This window comes from Schistocerca piceifrons, chromosome 1 (assembly GCF_021461385.2).
Source record: "Schistocerca piceifrons isolate TAMUIC-IGC-003096 chromosome 1, iqSchPice1.1, whole genome shotgun sequence".
In the NCBI taxonomy this organism is placed as follows: Eukaryota; Metazoa; Arthropoda; class Insecta; order Orthoptera; family Acrididae; genus Schistocerca; species Schistocerca piceifrons.
The window spans coordinates 226,904,832-226,927,633 of NC_060138.1; the positions used below are offsets into that span (position 1 = coordinate 226,904,832).

The 22,802-nt window shown below is 43.0% G+C and overlaps 1 protein-coding gene and 1 pseudogene across 1 annotated transcript in view; both read left to right on the forward strand.

Annotated features, from left to right (window-relative positions):
- The window catches only part of LOC124790129 (nitric oxide synthase, salivary gland-like), a 705,692-nt gene that overhangs the window by 485,265 nt on the left and 197,625 nt on the right, over nt 1-22,802 (forward strand).
- LOC124717757 lies at nt 15,608-15,725 on the forward strand (annotated as a pseudogene).

Genomic DNA, 22,802 nt, shown 5'->3' on the forward strand with positions numbered 1-22,802 from the left:
CAGCTTTTTCCAGCCATCCACCTGCTCACGGAACATTTTAGAGAAAATTATATGCCACCTTACGACCGGTACTTTCTTTCCTGGAGCATTTCGCCCGCCACTACAAATGGCCTTGTTATTCTGATGGCTTTTTTATGTGCACACCTACAGAAACCAGATCATCGCAGCCAACTGTGTTGCGTTTCATTTCTCGGATACAGCAATGGACTGAATAACTGTATTAAATATCATGACGTCGCAAAACGATTCTTTAAAATTAGTAGCTTTTCGTTCAAACGCGGCGTACTACGTATTCCCTGCCACAGTATTTCAAATTATGTGTATCACTTACAACACAGAAAACAAGGTGGCTATGAATTTTCAGATGCTGAATACATTTGTGTACCTGTCCATAGGTGACGAATCAGATTTTTCTCAGAGTTAATGATCGTTTCTGCACGAAAGTATAATCCTGGAATTACCCGATTTTCTGTATTGTTCAGGCTACGTTCCGATAAAAAAAACCGGATCGCGGATATGATAAATGCAGCTGCTAGCGCACGGTTGTACAGATTCTCACGTCTGAATAGCGTGGCGATTAAAATGCGTTAAAATGAAAATTATTCATGGAATAGCATTCTAATTGAACTTAAACGATAAAAATTAGCCGTCGGTTTTTAGTTGCTTAATCTCAATAAAGTAGCAATAAATTATGAATTATACTTACTTCACTGTTGAAGTGTGAGATATTTATAATTCTTTATACTGCACATACTGAAATAAAACTTCCGTAATTGAACGAAATATTTTGAGCTGTGCTACGCTTAAAGACGGAAAAGAACCTGGAATATCAGTTGAACGAAGTGGATAGCGCATTGAAAGCTGGATATATGATACACGACAACAGCAATTTTAAAAAAATGGTAATTGAATTTAGTCAAATTACTGTAAATCCAGCGAATGTAAGGGAATTAGATTAGCAAATGAGACGCTTAAAGTAGTGGATGACTTTTACTATTTCGGCAGCAAAAATAACTACTGGTGGCGGAGATAAAGAGGATATGAGCTGCAGACTGGCACTAAAAAGAACAGCGTTTGTGGAAAAGAGAAATTTGGTAACAAAATAGTTGTATAAATTATACTACCGGAAAAAATACAACACCCTCAAGGATGGTTGTAGTGTAAGTGACTGATTTGTCGCGCTCATAGGCAGTGAGATGGCACTCGGAGGCCTCTCTGGGCACCCTCTGTTTGGTCTCTTCAGGCAGTAACTGTACCGAGTTTAGGGATAAACAGTGTTTGCAACATCTATTCTCGAGTGCAACCATCCTCTACAGGCGAGTACCTATGACGTGGTGGGTTGGGGTGAGTGGAAAAGGGGGGGTTATAGTTTGAGAGATGCGTTCCGGCAGTTAAAATTTTAGAAATGAAGCTATGGTACGTAACTCTGGAGTTTTACTAGCACAGAGTAGTAAAGTCTTCTGCATTTACAGCTAATTTATGTTTTCTGTAGATATTAACATTATATTACCTCACTTATATACACTACTGGCCATTAAAATTGCTACACAAAGAAGAAATGCAGATGATAAACGGGTATTCATTGGACAAATATATTATACTAGAACTGACATGTGATTACATTTTCACGCAATTTGGGTGCATAGATCCTGAGAAATCAGTACCCAGAACAACCTCCTCTGGCCGTAATAAAGGCCTTGATACGCCTGGGCATTGAGTCAAACAGAGCGTGGATGGCGTGTACATGTACAGCTGCCCATGCAGTTTCAACACGATACCACAGTTCATCGAGAGTAATGACTGGCGTATTATGACGACCCAGTTGCTCGGCCACCATTGACCATTCGTTTTCAATTGTTGAGAGATCTGGAGAATGTGCTGGCCAGGGCAGCAGTCGATCATTTTCTGTATCTAGAAAGGCCCGTACAGGACCTGCAACATGCGGTCGTGCATTAACCTGCTGAAATGTAGGGCTTCGCAGGGACCGAATGAAGGGTAGAGCCACGGGTCGTAACAAATCTGAAATATAACTTCCACTGTTCAATGTGCCGTCAGTGCGAACAAGAGATGACCGTGACGTGTAACCAATGGCATCCCACACCATCACGCCGGGTGATACGCCAGTATGGCAACGACAAATACACGCTTCCCATGTGCGTTCACCGCAATGTCGCCAAACACGGATGCGACCATCATGATGCTGTAAACCGAACCTAGATTCATCCGAAAAAATGACGTTTTGCCGTTCGTGCACCCAGGTTCGTCGTTAGGTACACCTTCTCAGGCGCTCCTGTCTGTGACGCAGCGTCAGGGGTAACCGCAGCCATGGTCTCCGAGCTGATAGTACATGCTGCTGCAAAAGTCGTCGAACTGTTGGTGCAGATGGTTGTTATCCTTCAAACGTCCCCATCTGTTGACGCAGGGATCGAGACGTGGCTTCACGATCCGTTACAGCCATGCGGATAAGATGCCTGTCATCTCGACTGCTAGAGATACGAGGCCGTTGGGATCCAGCACGGCGTTCCGTATTACCCTCCTGAACCCACAGATTCCATATTTTGCTAACAGTCATTGGATCTCGACCAACTCGAGCAGCAATGTCGCGATACGATAAACCGCAATCGCGATAGGCTTCAATCCGACCTTTATCAAAGTCGGAAACGTGATGGTAAGCATTTCTCCTCCTTACACGAAGCATCACAACAACGTTTCACCAGGCAACGCTGGTCAACTGCTGTTTGTGTATGAGAAATTGGTTGGAAACTCTCCTCATGTCAATACGTTGTAGGTGTCGCCACCGGCGCCAACGTTGTGTGAATGCTCTGAAAAGCTAATCATTTGCGTATCACAGCATCTTCTCCCTGTCGGTTAAATTCTGCGTCTGTAGCACGTCATCCTCGTGGTGTAGCAATTTTAATGGCCAGTAGTGCATATTCTAGTGCGAATAACTCTTCGGGTAAAATGTGCCTTCGTATCTCTCCTGCCATCACACCTCGGGGTAGTCCTATACATAATCCTCTTTAATTATCACTTGCCTTTGCTATAATATCATGTTGTAATTCACCTCCGGGCTATTGTTCGTCCGAGAATAACATGGACAAATAACGTTTCTACACAGGTGGAATACTGTATTCTGTTGTTACTCTCATACGTTCGCTAGGCTATATTACAGTTGTACGTGCTGCTGTTATCAACTGATCTCGTACAACACACACGACGAGTGATCTAACTAATTAAGGGCGTGCGGCAAGGATGCACTGTTTACACTGATCAACATGTACACTGCAGAAGCTATTCCAGGAGTTAAAGGAGAGGTTTAGGATTGGGGTAAAAATTTAGGGTAAAAGGATATCAGTGTTATGATTTGCTGATGACACTGCTAGCCTCAGTGAAAGTGAGGAAGAATTACAGGATATGTTTAATGAAATGAGCACAGAATATCTTGAGTAACCGAAAGAAAGGCAGAAGTGTTAAGCAGTAGTAGAAACGAGGTTATCAATAAACACAATATCAAAAATGATATGTAAGTGGTTCAAATACTGAACCCGTGGTCTAGGGGTAGCGTCTTTGATTCATAATCAAAACGTCTTCGGTCACGGGTTCGATCCCCGCCCCGGCATAAGAAGTCAGCCTCATTCTGCCAGCGGCCTTGTCAAAGAGGGCGGTGAAGTGGATAGAGGTTCAGGGCACTCTCTTGTCCTAGGGGTGGGAAATTGCCCCTAAAGGCGGAAGAATCAGCAATGATCAACGACAGTAGGATGCAGAAGGCAATGGAAACCACTGCATTAAAGACACTTAACGTGTATCCACAGGACATGTGGCCGTTAATTGAAGAAGTGTCATGATGATCTCTCCATTGGCAAAAGATTCCGGAATAGTCCCCCATTCGGATCTCCGGGAGGGGACTGCCAAGGGGGAGGTTACCATGAGAAAAAGATTGAATAATCAACGAAAGGATAACGTTCTACGAGTCGGGGCGTGGAATGTCAGAAGCTTGAAAGTGGTAGGGAAACTAGAAAATCTGAAAAGGGAGATGCAAAGGCTCAATCTAGATATAGTAGAGGTCAGTGAAGTGAAGTGGAAGGAAGACAAGGATTTCTGGTCAGATGAGTATCTGGTAATATCAACAGCAGCAGAAAATGATATAACAGGTGTAGGATTCGTTATGAATAGGAAGTCAGGGAAGAGGGTGTGTTACTGTGAACAGTTCAGTGACCGGGTTGTTCTAATCAGAATCGACAGCAGACCAACACCGACAACGATAGTTCAGGTATACATGCCGACGTCGCAAGCTGAAGATGGACAGATAGAGAAAGTGTATGAGGATATTGAAAGGGTAATGCAGTATGTAAAGGGGGACGAAAATCTAATAGTCATGGGCGACTGGAATGCAGTTGTAGAGGAAGGAGTAGAAGAAAAGGTCACAGGAGAATATGGGCTTGGGACAAGGAATGAAAGAGGAGAAAGACTAATTGAGTTCTGTAACAAGTTTCAGCTAGTAATAGCGAATACCTTGTTCAAGAATCACAAGAGGAGGAGGTATACTTGGAAAAGGCCGGGAGATACGGGAAGATTTCAATTAGATTACATCATGGTCAGACAGAGATTCTGAAATCAGATACTGGATTGTAAGGCGTACCCAGAAGCAGATATAGACTCAGATCACAATATAGTAGTGATGAAGAGTAGGCTGAAGTTCAAGCCATTAGTCAGGAAGAATCAATACCCAAAGAAGTGGGATACGGAAGTACTAAGGAATGACGAGATACGTTTGAAGTTCTCTAACGCTATAGATACAGCAATAAGGAATAGCGAAGTAGGCAGTACACTTGTAGAGGAATGGACATCTCTAAAAAGGGCCATCACAGAAGTTGGGAAGAAAAACATACTTACAAAGAAGGTAGCTGCGAAGAAACCATGGGTAACAGAAGAAATACTTCGGTTGATTTATTGAAAGGAGGAAGTAGAAACATGTTCTGGGAAAATCAGGAATACAGAAATACAAGTCGCTGAGGAATGAAATAAATAGGAAGTGCAGGGAAGCTAGCACGAAATGGCTGCAGGAAAAATGTGAAGACATCGAAAAATATATGATTGTCGGAAGGACAGACTCAGCATACAGGAAAGTCAAAACAACCTTTGGTGACATTAAAAGCAATGGTGGTAACGTTAAGAGTGCAACGGGAATTCCACTGTTAAATGCAGAGGAGAGAGCAGATAGGTGGAAAGAATACATCGAAAGCCTCTATGAGGGTGAAGATTTGTCTGATGTGATAGAAGAAGAAACAGGAGTCGATTTAGAAGAGATAGGGAATTTAAAGGAGCTTTGGAGGACTTACGGTCAAATAAGGCAGAAGGGATAGATAACATTCCATCAGAATTTCTAAAATCATTGGGGGAAGTGGCAACAAAACGACTATTCACGTTGGTGTGTACAATATATGAGTCTGGCGACATACCATCTGACTTTCGGAAAAGCATCATCCACACAATTCCGAAGACGGCAAGAGCTGACAAGTGCGAGAATTATCGCACAATCAGCTTAACGGCTCATGCATCGAAGCTGCTTACAAGAATAATATACAGAAGAATGGAAAAGAAAATTGAGAATGCGCTAGGTGACGATCAGTTTGGCTTTAGGAAAAGTAAAGGGACGAGAGAGGCAATTCTGACGTTACGGCTAATAATGGAAGCAAGGCTAAAGATAAATCAAGACACGTTCATAGGATTTGTCGACCTGGAAAAAGCGTTCGACAATATAAAATGGTGCAAGCTGTTCGAGATTCTGAAAAAAGTAGGGGTAAGCTATAGGGAGAGACGTGTCATATACAATATGTACATCAACCAAGAGGGCACAATAAGAGTGGACGATCAAGAACGAAGTGCTAGTATTAAGAAGGGTGTAAGACAAGGCTGTAGCCTTTCGCCCCTACTCTTCAATCTGTACATCGAGGAAGCAATGATGGAAATAAAAGAAAGGTTCAGGAGTGGAATTAAAATACAAGGTGAAAGGATATCAATGATACGATTCGCTGATGACATTGCTATCCTGAGTGAAAGTGAAGAAGAATTAATTGATCTGCTGAACGGAATGAACAGTCTAATGAGTACACAGTATGGTTTGAGAGTAAATCGGAGAAAGACGAAGGTAATGAGAAGTAGTAGAAATGAGAACAGCGAGAAACTTAACATCAGGATTGATGGTTACGAAGTCAGTGAAGTTAAGGAATTCTGCTACCTAGGCAGTAAAATAACCAATGACGGACGGAGCAAGGAAGACATCAAAAGCAGACTCGCTGTGGCAAAGAAAGCATTTCTGGCCAAGAGAAGTCTACTAATATCAAATACTGGCCTTAATTTGAGGAAGAAATTTCTGAGGATGTACGTCTGGAGTACAGCATTGTATGGTAGTGAAACATGGACTGTGGGAAAACCGGAACAGAAGAGAATCGAAGCATTTGAGATGTGGTGGTATAGACGAATGTTGAAAATTAGGTGGACTGATAAGGTAAGGAATGAGGAGATTCTATGCAGAATCGGAGAGGAAAGGAATATGTGGAAAACACTGATAAGGAGAAGGGACAGGATGATAGGACATCTGCTAAGACATGAGGGAATGACTTCCATGGTACTAGAGGGAGCTGTAGAGGGCAAAAACTGTAGAGGAAGACAGAGATTGGAATACGTCAAGCAAATAATTGGGGACGTAGGTTGCAAGTGCTACTCTGAGATGAAGAGGTTAGCACAGGAAAGGAATTCGTGGCGGGCCGCATCAAACCAGTCAGTAGACTGATGACCAAAAAAAAAAAAAAGTGATTGAATTTTGCTACCTCAGAAACCAAAAGATGATTAACAGACCAGTCAAGAATATAATAAGCAGAGTATCACGGGCGTAGAGAGCATAGCTCACTAAAGTATACATACTAGCGTCAAGCAGGAAATTCCTTATAATGTACGTACGGAGCACAGCTCTGATTACCGATGAACCATGAAGTGGAAAAGCTGGAAATGAAGAGACTTGAAGCGTCTGAGATGTGTCGTTATAGCAGAATTTTGAAATATGTGTGAACTGATAATATACTGGAGCGGAGGTTCTCCGGAGAATCGGCGAGAAAAGGATTATGTGGAGGGCACTGACTAGAAGAAGGGACAAGTCGATTAGTCATGTGTTAAGGCATCAAGGAATTACTTTCATGGTGTGCAAGGGACCGTACAGAGGTTAAAACTGTGGGAGAAGACAGAGATTAGAGCATACACAGCTAAAAAAGTTTAGGATGTTCGGTGACTGTGCGGTCCCAAGGTGATGATATTGGCACAGGATAGGAGAACGTGGTGGGGCACAACAAACCAACTAGGAGACTGGTGGCCCAGGAAAACAAAGATTAATCTCGTGTGTGGCAGTGATACGACTAAAGTCAGCGTCCACTTTTGAACCACGTTTCCATCTTAAAACGTTGTTGTAGGATAGCTAACGCAAGCAAGAATTAAAGCATAGAATACTATAAACAGCTATAGCAGTTCTGTTCTATTATTTGCTCTGTTCAAGTAGTTTTAAAAGTGTTACATTAGTCGGTTTCGTTTACGTTTTTTTTTCATTTCATTCACTATTTATGTAATTCTGATGAGCCATCTGCGAGGGGGCGTCAAAGGAATACCTTAAAAACGTGATAAACATTCGATTTTCCGACCTATTTGTCTGCAAGTTAACGCTTTACAGAAATCGCAACAGGAGGCAGCAAACTGCATAAAATTGAAACGCTGCCACATTACCAGTTTATAACGGTTGCACCGCTTGCGACAGACACAAACGAAGGACAGCGTTCTGTCATTGCTGAGCAGCGAAGACACGAAACCTCTTGAAGTTCTCCGACAAATGAAAGTCCAGTGTGGTGAAGAATGTTTGTCTCTACAACAAGTGTACAATTTCAGTAGGAAGTTCAGAAACGGTATGAATCTGTGCCAAATACACCCCGCCCAGCTCAGATACGTCGCGTTGTGATACCAGAGTCTGCTGCAGCAGTTGAATGATGGGCAATCGCCGTGTGACGGTGTATGAAACAGTCGCAGATCTGAACGTTAGCCATGGCTCAACACATCACATTGTCTGAAACATGCTTAGAAATCGCAAAGTGGCTGCAAGATACGTCATCTCACGCCAGAACTGAAAGATCTCAAATTAAACACCTTTCAGCCGGCCGTTGTAGCCGAGCGGTTCTAGACGCTTCAGTCGAGAACCGCGCGACCGCTACGGTCGCAGGTTCGAATCCTGCCTCGGGCATGGATGTGTGTGATGTCCTAAGGTTAGTTAGGTTTAAGTAGTTCTAAGTTCTAGGGGACTGGTGACTCAGATGTTAAGTCCCATTGTGCTCAGAGCCATTTAATCCATTTTTAAACACCTTTCAGTCGTCTAGTTTCCAAACTTATTTGGCTACCAGTTTCGGCGATTTACTAAGCCATCTTCAGGCCCCTGACCAATGTGTAAGAAGATTCCACCTCGGTTCATATAAAAACAGGGGCAGGCAGTACTGGTATTAGTAGATTCCTGCTTGCTATAGCTATACCTTAAATCTGCCGACTGTTGTTGCCCCAGTTTTTATCAGAACCGAGATGGAATCTTCCTACAAAACGGTCAGGGGCCTGAAGGTGGCGCAGTAAATCGCCAAAACAAATAGCCAAATAAAATACGTTTGTAAACTAGACGGCTGAAAGGTGTTTAATTTGACATCCTGTATCGAACATGCGAGTCACGCAACCATCTCTGAAAAGATGGACATACAGAGAACTAAAAGAGTTACTCGTTGGCGTATGTGTAAAACTTTCGCGGCGCTATGAACCATAAGGTACTGGCTTTCTTGCGAGAATCGTTACAGGAGATGAAACCTTGGTCCCACTGCCCCCCAAGCCAAAACAGAAAGAGAGAAAGCTAAAAATAGCGTTATTTCTCATCGCCAAAACTAAAGAAGTTTCCGGCGCAGTCATCTGTAGGCAATATTGTGATGACTCTGTTCTGTGCTGACTGGAACACTACTCGACTAAGGAAAACACCATCTCTAGTGCGTCGTATTTCGATTTATTCAAATGGTTCAAATGGCTCTAAGCACTATGGGACTTAACAACTAAGGTCATCAGACCCCTAGACTTAGAACTACTTAGACCTAACTAACCTAAGGACATCACACACATCCATGGTCGAGGCAGGATTCGAACCTGCGACCGTAGCGGTCGCGCGGTTCCAGACTGAAGCGCCTAGAACCGCTCGGCCTTCGACTTATTCAAAAGTCATTTTCGGCGGACATTCGGATCGAAACGATGTGGATGTCTGACTGCAGGTGTCACTGTGCAGCATGGAAAAGCTTAACCTCAAACTGCCCGTGCAATAGATGCAATCATCCAAGCGATTACATGTTTGGACAAATCAAAGCGGCAAAGAAAGGGAAAATATTTCGTTCCGACGAAGAAGTGAACCACGTGGTGGCTGCGCATTCCAGAGTAATTCATACACTATTTGTGCACTGCCTGAAATGTCTTCAACTTCAGGGAGGCTATGTCACGAACACCGTACACGTGTGTTTCACGTTCCCTCAATAAATCAATTGTAGAAATTGAGAAATCATATGACTTACCCACCATGTTTTTGGAAAACTTCACTTCATAGAACATGAATGCTTAATGTGTGCTAATATTGTGATACGTACGTCGGAACCTATCTCAATGTTTGCATTTCAGACCACTGTACATCCTAAGGAATCACCCGTTTCAAATCGTGGTACCACCAGTAACGCCCTGCCTTGGTCTTTACTGCTGGTTCTGAGACTGGAGGTGAGAGTGGGTAATTAATTAGTCAGTGTACGCAGCTTCTCAAGTTCGTGAGAAGACGCATATTAGACGTAACACCGTTACAGGATGACTAAAATAGCGGGATTCTTGGAGAAGTTGTAATCTTATAATAAGTTGTGCGTTGTGGGAGTCGCCGCAGCCGCCGCCACCGCTTGTCGCGCTAAGCACTTTGTGAGCTGCTTTGGAACTGCCGCCGATGGGTGAGGGCGTAGTCTGTTGCAACCTTCTGGCGACTCCGTTACCTTCATACTACTTTATCACCATTAAACGATAAACTGCTTTATTAATATTGCATGAGAGTAAAAATCAACAGCAAACCAACAGAGACAACAATAGTTCAGGTATACCTTTACATACCAACGTCGCAAACTAAAGATGAAGAGATAGAGGGAGTATATGAGAATATTAAACATGTAATGCAGTACGTAAAGGGAGATGAAAATCTAACAGTCATGGGGGACTGGAAAGCAGTTGTAGCGGAAGGAAAGAAGGAAGAGTTACGGGAGAATATGGGCTTGGTACAAGGAAACTGCAAAAAGGTGGGAATGTAAGGAGATGGGACCTGGATAAACTGAAAGAACCAGAGGTTCTACAGAGTTTCAGCGAGAGCAAAAGGGAACGATTGACAGGAATGGGGGAAAGAAATACAGTAGAAGAAGAATAGGTAGCTTTGAGGGATGAAATAGTGAAGGCAGCAGAGGATCAAATAGGTAAAAAAGACGAGGGCTAATAGAAACCCTTGAGTAACAGAAGAAATATTGAATTTAATTGATGAAAGGAGAAAATATAAAAATGCAGTAAATGAAGCAGGCAAAAAGGAATACAAACGTCTCAAAAATGAGATCGACAGGAAGTGCAAAATGGCTAAGCAGGGATGGCTAGAGGACAAATGTAAAGATGTAGAGGCTTATTTCACGAGGGGTAAGATAGATACTGCCTACAGGAAAATTAAAGAGACCTTTGGAGAAAAGAGAGCCACTTGTACGAATATCAAGAGCTCAGATGGAAACCCAGTTCTAAGCAAAGAAGGGAAAGCAGAAAGGTGGAAGGAGTATACAAGGGGCCTAAACAAGGGCGATGTACTTGAGGACAATATTATGGAAATGGAAGAGGATGAAGATGAAATGGGAGATATGATTCTGCGTGAAGAGTTTGACAGAGCACTGAAAGACCTAAGTCGAAACAAGGCCCCCGGCGTAGACAACATTCCATTAGAACTACTGACAGCTTGGGAGAGCCAGTCCTGACAAAACTCTACCATCTGGTGAACAAGATGTATGAGACAGGCGAAATACCGTCAGACTTCAAGAATAATATAATAATTCCTATCCCAAAGAAAGCAGGTGTTGACAGATGCGAAAATTACCGAACTATCAGTTTAATAAGTCACAGCTGCAAAATACTAACGCGAATTCTTCACAGACGAATGGAAAAACTGATAGAAGCCGACCTCGGGGAAGACCAGTTTGGATTCCGTAGAAATGTTGGAACACGTGAGGCAGTACTGACCCTACGACTTATCTTAGAAGAAAGATTAAGGAAAGGCAAACCTACGTTTCTAGCATTTGTGGACTTAGAGAAGGCTTTTGACAATGTTGATTGGAATACTCTCATTCAAATTCTGAAGGTGGCAGGGGTAAGATACAGGGAGCGAAAGGCTATTTACAATTTGTACAGAAACCAGATGGCAGTTATAAGAGTCGAGGGGTATGAAAGGGAAGCAGCGGTTGGGAAGGGAGTGTGACAGGGTTGTAGCCTCTCCCCGATGTTCTTCAATCTGTATATTGAGCACGCAGTAAAGGAAACAAAAGAAAAGTTCGGAGTAGGTATTATAATCCATGGAGAAGAAATAAAAACTTTGAGGTTCGCCGATGACTTTGTAATTCTGTCAGAGACAGCAAAGAACTTGGAAAAGCAGTTGAACGGAATTGTCAGTGTCTTGAAAGGAGGATGTAAGATGAACATCAACAAAGGCAAAACGATAATAATGGAATGTAGTCGAATTAAGTCGGGTGATGCTGAGGGAATTAGATTAGGAAATGAGACACTTAAAGTAGTTAAGGAATTTTGTTATTTGGGGAGCAAAATAACTGATGATGGTCGAAGTAGAAAGGATTTAAAATGTAGACTGGCAATGGCAAGGAAAGCGTTTCTGAAGAAGAAAAATTTGTTAACATCGAGTATAGGTTTAAGTGTCAGGAAGTCGTTTCTGAAAGTATTTGTATGGAGTGTAGCCATGTATGGAAGTGAAACGTGGACGATAAATAGTTTAGACAAGAAAAGAATAGAAGCTTTCGAAATGTGGTGCTACAGAAAAATGCTGAAGATTAGATGGGTAGATCACATAACTAATGTGGAGGTATTGAATAGGATTGGGGAGAAGAGGAGCTTGTGGCACAACTTGACTAAAAAAGGGATCGGTTGGTAGGACATGTTCTGAGACATCGAGGGATCAGCAATTTAGTATTGGAGGACAGCGTGGAGGGTAAAAATCGTAGAGGGAGACCATGAGATGAATACACTACGCAGATTCAGAAGGATGTAGGCTGCAGTAGGCACTGGGAGTTGAAGAAGCTTGCACAGGATAGAGTAGCATGGAGAGCTGCATCAAACCAGTCTCAGGACTGAAGACCACAACAACAACAACAACAACAACAAAGAATGTAGGTAGAATAATGATAACAAGAAGGGACAGGATGCTAGGACATCTGTTAAGACATCACGGAATGACTTCCATGACACTAGAGGGAGTTGTAGAGGAAGGGAGCGTTTGGAATACATCCTGCAAATAATTGAGAACAGAGATTGCAAGTGCTACTCTGAGATGAAGAGGTTAGCACAGGAGAGGAATTCGTGGCGGGCCGCATCAAATCAGTCAGAACACTGATGACTCAAAAAATAGAGTAAAAATATTCCTTGTTTTACACTCCAGACGTGCTCGATATCTGCAGATGTGCTCGACACAAGGCTTCAGACAAATAATGGCAACGGGCTGATCGAAAAGACATATTGTAAATTTGTAAATGTCTAAACCGTCACCATCACCTGCACTTCGATTAATATGGTTTCTGAGTCACCTCACGATGATAGTTTTTTAATGTATGGACAATTGTTTCCTTATCGTACACAAGATGATACATCAGATCAGTTTTACACTGCTAAAGTATTAATTTTTGGAAATTTAAAAAATGAGATACATATCCACTTCTTTCTGTGGTTCCAGTATATATTTGCCCTTAACTACAAGGAATTTTTTACAACACTGGTGCCGCTAGCGGATGCTGTGCATCTTTTATCTTTTTTAAGCATTCTATTATCTTTTCGGTATGTCTAAAGATCGTTTCAGCCCGTGCTTGGCCGACACTTGGCATATGCGATCCGTAATCTTGTCAGTGTAGGGACGAAAACTTTCCTAATGGGACGCTGTTGTTCCGTATGAGCGCTGATTTTCTCTCTTCTTGGAGTGCGGGATCCACCTCCTTACTGAGGAAACCAAAAAGCAGTCGATAAGTAAGTCATCTCGTAAATAAACCAGCTCGCAAATTCTGCTAGTCCTGTTCACCAACGTTTCAAATGGCGCCTCTTTTTTCGTCTTGGGTCCAGTGTTGGTACCCTCTACACAACTCTATAAATTCGGGGGCGCCAGTGGCCTTTGATGCTGTTGCCGTTTTACCTCTGAAGATGTCTCCCGCACTCGGAGACGAAACGTTAGTGAACAGTTTTATACATGACCACGACCGCCCTACCCGGAAGCTTCAACTGAAGAAAACACCTGCCTTGAAAGCCTGCATCGTACGACTGCTACTAAATTTTCAAATTCTTTAATCGTCACTAGAGCTAGAGATGATGCTGTGGTGTCACCGCCAAACTTGCTAGGTGGTAGCCTTTAAATCGGCCGCGGTCCGCTAGTATACGTCGGACCCGCGTGTCGCCACTGTCAGTGATTGCAGACCGAGCGCCACTACACGGCAGGTCTAGAGAGACTTCCTAGCACTCGCCCCAGTTGTACAGCCCACTTTGCTAGCGATGCTACACTGACAAATACGCTCTCATTTGCCGAGACGATAGTTAGCATAGCCTTCAGCTACGTCATTTGCTACGACCTAGCAAGGCGCCATTACCAGTTATATTGAGCTTATTATTAATGTACCGTCAAGAGCGATGTACACCAATTGTGGATTAAAGTTAAGTATTACATCAACTACGTACTTTATTTGCTACTAAAAATTCCCTTAACTGTTCCAGACCTCACGCCAGCCTGCTTGTAATTAAACCCGTGCATTTCGCCCTCCTCTAGCAACACGGTGTTGGCTCTTCTTCCAACACATCAGATGCCTTACACAAGACTCAATCTAATCATTCTGACAGAATGTCATTTAAACAATTCCAAATGATATGACGCATTGGCTTTCTTCCCTAGTTCATTAGCAGCTGTCCATCAAATCTCATGTCATAAGTAATTTTCCCTTCTGTTAACATTGCCGCAGGCCCGTGAAGAGAATACCTCGTGAACATTACTAATTGCGCTCGCTAGCCTTTCCTATGAACTCATCTAGACGACAACAGTCTATAAGCAAACATTTTTGTTCACATTTATCACGTTGTTGGCGGAGAGTTCATAAACTTTAACTATGAAGTTTATATCATCCATTGGCCACTCACAACTTCTAGAAGTGTGAAACATGAATTGTGAAACACCCTACATTTTACGTGATAGTGGAATATGTAAGAATTACTGACTGACTGGATTTCGGTTAAGACGTTGTTCCAGGGAACGCCCCAAATGTTTCATCTTCAATAAGAATTTGTTTATTTCTTCTAAAAATACAATGATAGAAATTTCTTTGATTCTAAAATATGTTGACTACGCTCCTGCAAACTATTTAAGTTTGCTTTTGTATATTGTTTCATATCCTTTAGAGCACATATTGTTTAGGTGCTAACAATACCATGTTTGGAGAATAAATTATAGGGTTGGATTTCTCCTGTTTATGCAGGACGTAAATTATTCTTATGCCACTTTTCTCGTCAGTACTTAATCAGCACAGTCAAATCCTCAGTCGTAGTTTTCGTCGACGTTCTTGTCATCATACACACGCTCCTCTGCGAATCTGGATGTGGAAAAGCACTGTACATCTTGTTTTCATTAACAGAACGCACATGTTCGCTAAACACTAGAGTTCATACTCTGGAAAAATATCATACACATAATTCCGGAGATTGCAAGTGCCGAAAAGTTCAAGAATTATTGCACAATCAGCTTAAGAGTTCATGCAGCCAAGATGCTGACAAGAATAGCACACATAAGGATGGAAAATAAGGTTGAGGATCTGTTAGGTGCCGATTAGGATGCTTTGAGAAAGGTAAAGGCACCAGAGAGGCGACTCTGACGTTGCGGCTAATGATGGAAGCAAAACTGAAGAAAAATCAATAGACGTTCATAGGATTTGTTGATCCGGAAAAAGCGTACGAGAGTTTAAATGGTGCAAGATGTTCGAAATTCTGAGAAAAATAGGGGTAGGCTGTAGAGAAAGACGGGTAATATGCAACATAAACAAGAGCTAATAATAGGACTGGAAGATGAGAAACGAAGTTCTAGGATTAAAAAATGTGTAAGAGGGGGATGTAGTTTTTCGTCCCTACTGTTTAATCTACATATCGAAGAAGAAATGACGGAAATAAAAGAAAGGTTTAAGAGTGGAACTAAATTTAAAGTGAAGGGATATCAATGATATGATTCGTCGATGATATTGTTATCCTCAGCGGAAGTTCCAACGGCCTTGCCGCAGTAGTAACACCGGTTCCCGTCAGATCACCGAAGTTAAGCGCTGTCGGGCTGGGCTACCACTTGGATGGGTGACCATCCGGTCTGCCCAGCGCTGTTGGCAAGCGGGGTGCACTCAGCCCTTGTGAGACAAACTGAGGAACTACTTGATTGAGAAGTAGCGGCTCCGGTCTCGGAAACTGACATGAGGCCGAGAGAGCGGTGTGCTGACCACATGCCCCTCCATATCCGCATCCAGTGATGCCTATGGGCTGAGGATGACACGGCGGCCGGTCCGTGCCGTTGGGCCTTCCAAGGACTGTTTGGACGGAATATATAAACATCAGCGACATTGAGATACAATTACAGGATCTGTGAATGAACAGTCTAGTGAGAACAGGATTTGGATTGAGAGTAAGTCGAAGAAAGACGAATATAATGAGAAGCAGCAGAAATAAGAACAGTGAGAAACTTACATCAGGACTGGTAACCATGAAGTAGTTAAAATTAAGGAATTATGCTACCTATGCAGCAAAATAACCCCCTGGCGGAAGGAGCAAGGACGAATTGAAAGGCAGACTAGCGCTGGGAAAAAGGACATTCCAGAGCAAGAGAAATCTACTATATCAAGCATTGGCCTTAATTTGAGGAAGAAATTTCTGATAATGTACGTTTGGAGCACAGCACTGTATGGTAGTGAAACGTGGACCGTGAGAAATCTTGAACAGAAGAGAAACGAAGCATTCGATACGTGGTGCTACAGAAGAATATTGAAAATTAGGTGTACTGATAAGATAAGAAATGAGGAGCTTCTCCACAGGATCGCGTGGAAAGGAACGTACGGAAAACACAAGAAGAAGGGGCAGAATGATAGGACATTAGTTAATACATCAGGGAATAACTTCGATGTTGCTAGAGAGAGCTGCAGAGGGCAACATCTGCAGAGGAAGACAGATATTGGAATACATTCAGCAAACAATTAAGGACTTAAGTGGAAATTGTTGCTCCGAGATAAAGAGGTGGGCAGAGGAGAGGAATTCATGGCAGGTCCCATGAAACCATTGGGAAGATTAATGACTAAAATAAAAAAAGAAGCAACTTCAGGTGATTGGCTGTCGAGCAACAGCTGTAGCTACGCTCACACCTCGAGTGCAATTGGCCACAGACAGCTTGAAAGGTGGAAAAAAAAATAGTAGAGAACAATGAGTCAACTGCAGCTGGAATGACACTGGCTTCCCTGCTAAGAAGTTGCCTCTCCGCTTTAGAACTCAACGGGAGCGTCAGTTGCAGTATCCCCCACATCAAGGTCTGTGTTTAAATGAAATAACGACCGACTTAATTGCTTTACGCGGAAGAGAAAAACAACTGCTCCCGACGGCCTGAGAATCTCCATTTGCTTTTAGGACGATTGGGATTTCCGTAATTCTGAGCTTCAAGTCTGAGCTGGCGTCGTAACGGCAGCGTTAGCGGCGGCGTGTAGCGGCTGCGCCTATCAGAAATGCCCCGGATCCTCAGTAATGCGTCAGTGTTTGGCCCCGAGGTATCTCTGCTTCACACCTGAAACTCACGGCTGTTAAGTTAACAAGCTAAATCGCACCATTTGCTGCGAAAACATTCAATTCGATTCATTGAACGATCTATGAAGCTATTTCAGACTCGTAATCATCTATTCAGTGTATATCGTAACAACGGAAAATGAGGCAGGTGGAAGTATACAATACAAAGGAGAAGCAAAGGGATTCCAGTAAACAAGATTCCGCGAAGCAGCCATTTGCGAGATACTTATGGGCGTGTGATCACGAGTCACTACTGCTTTCAATAGGAAACACTGTCCAAGTTTGGACAAATGAATTTGCAATGGAAACTTTTCGATTAAGCCTCCAAGTAATTGGCCTAATGTAAGGCAAGTGAAGTCGTAGTAAGATTCCTTTGAAGACAATTTCTGCGAAGATTTACAAACGTGAAGTGAATGGCAAAGATCGTAAACACCATAGAACAAAAATTGTGTACATAGAAGCCAAAAAAAGGAGCAATAAACGACAGTAAATAAATCGTACATCACATTCATAATAAAAGAACGCAGAAATGTATTCTGTATGCAGATTTACAGAACCACCACTGATGATGTTTTGGCAATTCAAACGAAATACATCTGATATAACATTTCTTCATTTGGTTTGCTAAATTGGACATGTGACGACAGTAAATATCGAACCCGAGCCAAAGGTTGAACAGTCGTGTAAACTATCATCTACGATATGAGAACTGTTTCTGGCGGACCGCTTGAATTTGCGGGTGTAACGGCCTGATTGGCTAACTTCATTGCTAATTATCTCCGAAATGATGCAACGTATCGAACTTTCTTCTTAACTATTATTTCTCAACACAACGTATCCCGAAACACCGTTATATCTACATCAACACCATAGTCCGCAAGCCACCTAATCGTGTGTGGCGGAGGGTACTTTTTGTACCACTGACTGAGCCCTCCAAACCTGTTCCACTCGCGAGTAGAGTCTGGGAAGAATGATTGTCAGTAAGCCTCTGTATTGGCTCTAATTTTTCGAATTTTCTCCTCATGGTCATTGCTCGAGATCTATGTTGGGGGAAGTAATATGTTGTCCGACTCTTCCCGGAAAATGCTCTCTCGAAATTTCAAATCTCTCCGTGATGCACAGCGCCTCTCCTGTAACGTCTGCCAATGGAGTTCGTTGAGCATCTTATCTTCGTAACGCTATCGTGCCGACTAAACAATCCCGTGACGAAATGTGCCGCTCTTCGTTGGATCTTCTCTCGCTCTGTTCTATCAGTTCTATATAGTAGGGATCCCAGACAGATGGACAGTACTCAAGAATGGATCGAACAAGCATCTTCGAACAAGCATCTTCTAAGCCACTTCCTTCGTGGATGAGTTACATTACTTCAAGATTCTTCATATGTATCTGAGTGTGGCATCTGCTTTTCCCACTATTTGGTTTATATGGTCACTCCACTTAAGGTCGCACCGGATAGATATTCCTAGATACTTTACATCAGATACTGTTGCCAGCGGTTTGTCATAAATAGTGTAGCTACACAGTAGCAAATTTGTTTTCCTATGAATGCGCAGTATGTTACATTTATTTACGTTCTAGGTCAACTGCCAGAGCCTGCTCCATTCATCAATTCTCTGGGGATCGTTCTGAAAATCGTTACTGTCTTCTGGCGTTGCTACTTTGTTACAGACAACGGCGTCAACTGCAAACAGCCTTAGAGAGCTTTCTACCAAATCATTTGAATACATTGTAAACAGTAACCGTCCAAAACACTTCCTTAGGGTACACCGGAGATTACATTTACATATGTCGATTTTGTTCCATTAAGAGTGACGTGTTGAGCTCTGTCTGCAGGGAAATCTCGACTCCAGTCACGAATCTGCTCCGATACTCGATAAGCTATAATTTTTTTCACTAAACAGCTGTGCGGGACGGTGCCGAATGCCTTTCTGAAGTCAAGGAAAGCGATATCAACTGGAACACCATTGTTTACCACACTGTGGATCTCATGGAGGAACAGAGCGAGCTGAGATTCGCAGGATCTCTCTTTGCGGAAGCCATGTTGATTCTTATAGAGGAGATTTTCCTTCTCCAAGCACATCAGAATTCTTGAGCATAAAACGTGCAGCATAATTCTATAACAGTCTTTTCAGATTGTTTCTGACCACTCTGTATATCTGGAAGTACAGGACATGTCTAGTACACCGCATCAAATCAGTATTACTGAAATTAATAACCCAATTGCATATGCGTGGAGTTTGTTCTTAAGGACATGTCCGAAAGAACAGCCGCCATTTTCATCACGCAGCCACTATGAATCGAGACACGAAGGAATTGACGACTTTAGCTGCCAGTGGGCATTGATTTAAATCAATGGAGAAAGTTGAAAATTTGTGCCACATCGGAATGCAATATCTATGAACCACCACTGATGATACTTTGGTAATTTAAGCGAAATGGAAGCCCATGGAAATAACAATTGGTATATAACAGTAAATGCTGAAGATGGTCATCCAAAATAGTCTTTACTTTTTCTTCGATATAACTTTCTGCTGTGCCATGATTCGATTGAGCCGACCAACTATCATACGTGTGATCTACAAGTCACTAAAAAATACAAACAAAATTTTAACTGTAGAATTAAAATGTTTAGTGTGATGGTGTTACAGTGACCTGCATATTCCGGTATCAAATATTGCTTCATCTAAGCCTTCACTTGTGATGCGAGACTGGTTCCAGTCTCCGCTGCCACTTGGTCTTTTTGCGACAAATGGTTCGCCATCCGCTATGCGCAGCTACTGACTCTAACACAACGCCATCCCGTTTGTCATCTATTTGTCCTCATTTCTGAGGATTCTTCTTGCTTTGTGACATCTACAATCTCCAACCACTTGCTATACCATCCAAGAAATACTAAATACTTACAGCTATGCATCTGCATTAAATTAAACCCAAAAAGTTGTCAGAAAACAACGGGAAAAGACATCGGAACGAGGTACAGTGGTACCTCAGGCACAGCAGCTCACTGTCGAGTATAACAATTGCTACCTCAAATCCAAAAAATGGTTAATATTAAAGGAACCATCTCGGCATTTGGCATAACCATGAAAAACCTAAATCTGACGTTGCTAACGCACGCTTGCGTGGCGGCGCTCGACTCGGGGCTAATGCAGTTTGAATCCTGGTGATCGATGAAATGTTCACTGCCAGGGTATGCCTAGCAAGGGAAGCAGAGGTGGTGGCAGAAAATTCCTAATCACCACTCTTTGTGCCAATGTTCTGGATGAAATTGCAATCCTCTCTCCAGTGTGTCATGAAGTGACGGCATGTAACACTGCTAATGTATGTTATATGACCCATCTAAGAGGACACGGGATTGCAGCTGTTCACAAACTTGTTGATATAAGAAATATCAACAGTCGTTCTTTTTACAAAATATATAATTGAGCAGCCAGTTTCGACACTGCTTTAATGTCACTTTCAGGTCCCATACGCAAACTGAATGGTGATATCCAACCATCAGTGCATTAGAACTGGTACAGTGACAGTGACTGGAGTACGAACACTGTGTAAATAGAAATGCATGAGACCAATGATGGCATCTGTCTTAATGCACTGATGATTCACTTTTCATAGGAGCCTGAAGATGACACTAATGCAGTGTCAAAACTGGTCTCGTAGTTAAAATATTTTATTTAAAAAAACGCGGTTGTTGGTATTCCTTATTTCTACAAGTTGTTAATGGTGATCCGTCCGTCGGATAGGGACTTCTAGCTCGACCGCCCCCTTCGTGCTATTCTAAAGAAGTTGGCAACCTGCCGCCACTGGATTTCACACCCTCCCTTCTATCATCATCATCGAGCGACACAAACATAACACATCCGTTATACTCATCTACACTAAAAAAATACGCATTCGATACAACTCTCAAACATCCACAAGAAAAGGGGCCAATGTGCACTTAGGAAGACCACCCGCTTAACGGCTGAACACATCCATGGGATTTTCCAACCAACAATGCCATACATACATACATACATATATTAACGGCTGATGCCTTGAAGATGCAACCACTCTAATCTGTCGTACCGAGCGAGGTGGTGCAGTGGTTAGCACACTGAACAACTCGCATTCGGGGGTTGGGGACGTTTCAAACCGACGTCTGGCCATCCTGATTAAGGTTGCCGTGGTTCCCCTAAATCGCTTCAGCCAAATACCGGGATGGTTGCTTTGAAAGGGCACGGCTGACTTCTTTCCCCATCCTTCCCTAATCCGATGGGACCGATGACCATGCTGTTTGGTACCTTCCTCCCAAATCAACCAACCAACCAATCTTCTGTCATTGGCTGTCCCATGTAACTGAAACACCTTATCATCATTTCGATGTCTTCCATGTCAAATGGTTCAAATGGCTCTGAGCACTATGGGACTTAACTTCTGAGGTCATCAGTCCCCTAGAACTTAGAACTACTTAAACCTAACTGACCTAAGGACATCACACAAATCCATGCCCCAGGCAGGATTCGAACCTGCGACCGTAGCGGTCGCGCGGTTCCAGACTGCAGCGCCTAGCACCGCTCGGCCACTCCAGCCGGCTCTTCCATGTCCTTCACCTTAGGTCATACTCTTTCTTTCTCTCCCAGCACTTTACCTTTAAGAATATCAATGATGAAGTTGTTGTGTCTGATGAGATATATAACAAATTTTACTTTCCTCGTTTTCATTTCCTTAAATTATCGTATCTCTTCGTTGATGTTGTTGTTGTTGTGGTCTTCAGTCCCGAGACTGGTTTGATGCAGCTCTCCATGCTACTCTATCCTGTGCAAGATTCTTCATCTCCCAGTACCTACTGCAACCTACATCCTTTTGAATCTGCTTAGTGTATTCATCTCTTGGTCTCCCTCTACCATTTTTACCCTCCACGCTGCCCTCCAATACTAAATTGGTGATCCCTTAATGCCTTAGAAGATGTCCTACCAACCGATCCCTTCTTCTAGTCAAGTTGTGCCACAAACTTCTCTTCTCCCCAATCCTATTCAATACCTCCTCATTAGTTATGTGATCTACCCATCTAATCTTCAGCATTCTTCTGTAGCACCACATTTCGAAAGCTTCTATTCTCTTCTTGTCCAAACTATTTCTTCGTTGAAACTTCCTGGCAGATTAAAACTGTGTGCCCGACCGAGACTCGAACTCGGGACCTTTGCCTTTCGCGGGCAAGTGCTCTACCATCCGAGCTACCGAAGCACGACTCACGCCCGGTCCTCACAGCTTTACTTCTGCCAGTATCTCGTCTCCTACCTTCCAAACTTTACAGAAGCTCTCCTGCGAACCTTGCAGAACTAGCACTCCTGAAAGAAAGGATATTGCGGAGCTTCTGTAAAGTTTGGAAGGTAGGAGACGAGATACTGGCAGAAGTAAAGCTGTGAGGACCGGGCGTGAGTCGTGCTTCGGTAGCTCAAAGCACAGTCTGCCTTCGGCAGGGCAACAGAGCGGACGCGTACGTGTTGACTTCGTGTGGCGCGCGAGCTCGCCTTGTTTACTTTCCGACGGCCGTTGCTTAAGTGCCGGCTTACCTTGTACGATCCATGGCGAACCGTTACCGTAAATCAACACTCCGATTTACTTTCTGCAACGATTATGCCCGACCCAAAGCACTTGAGGTG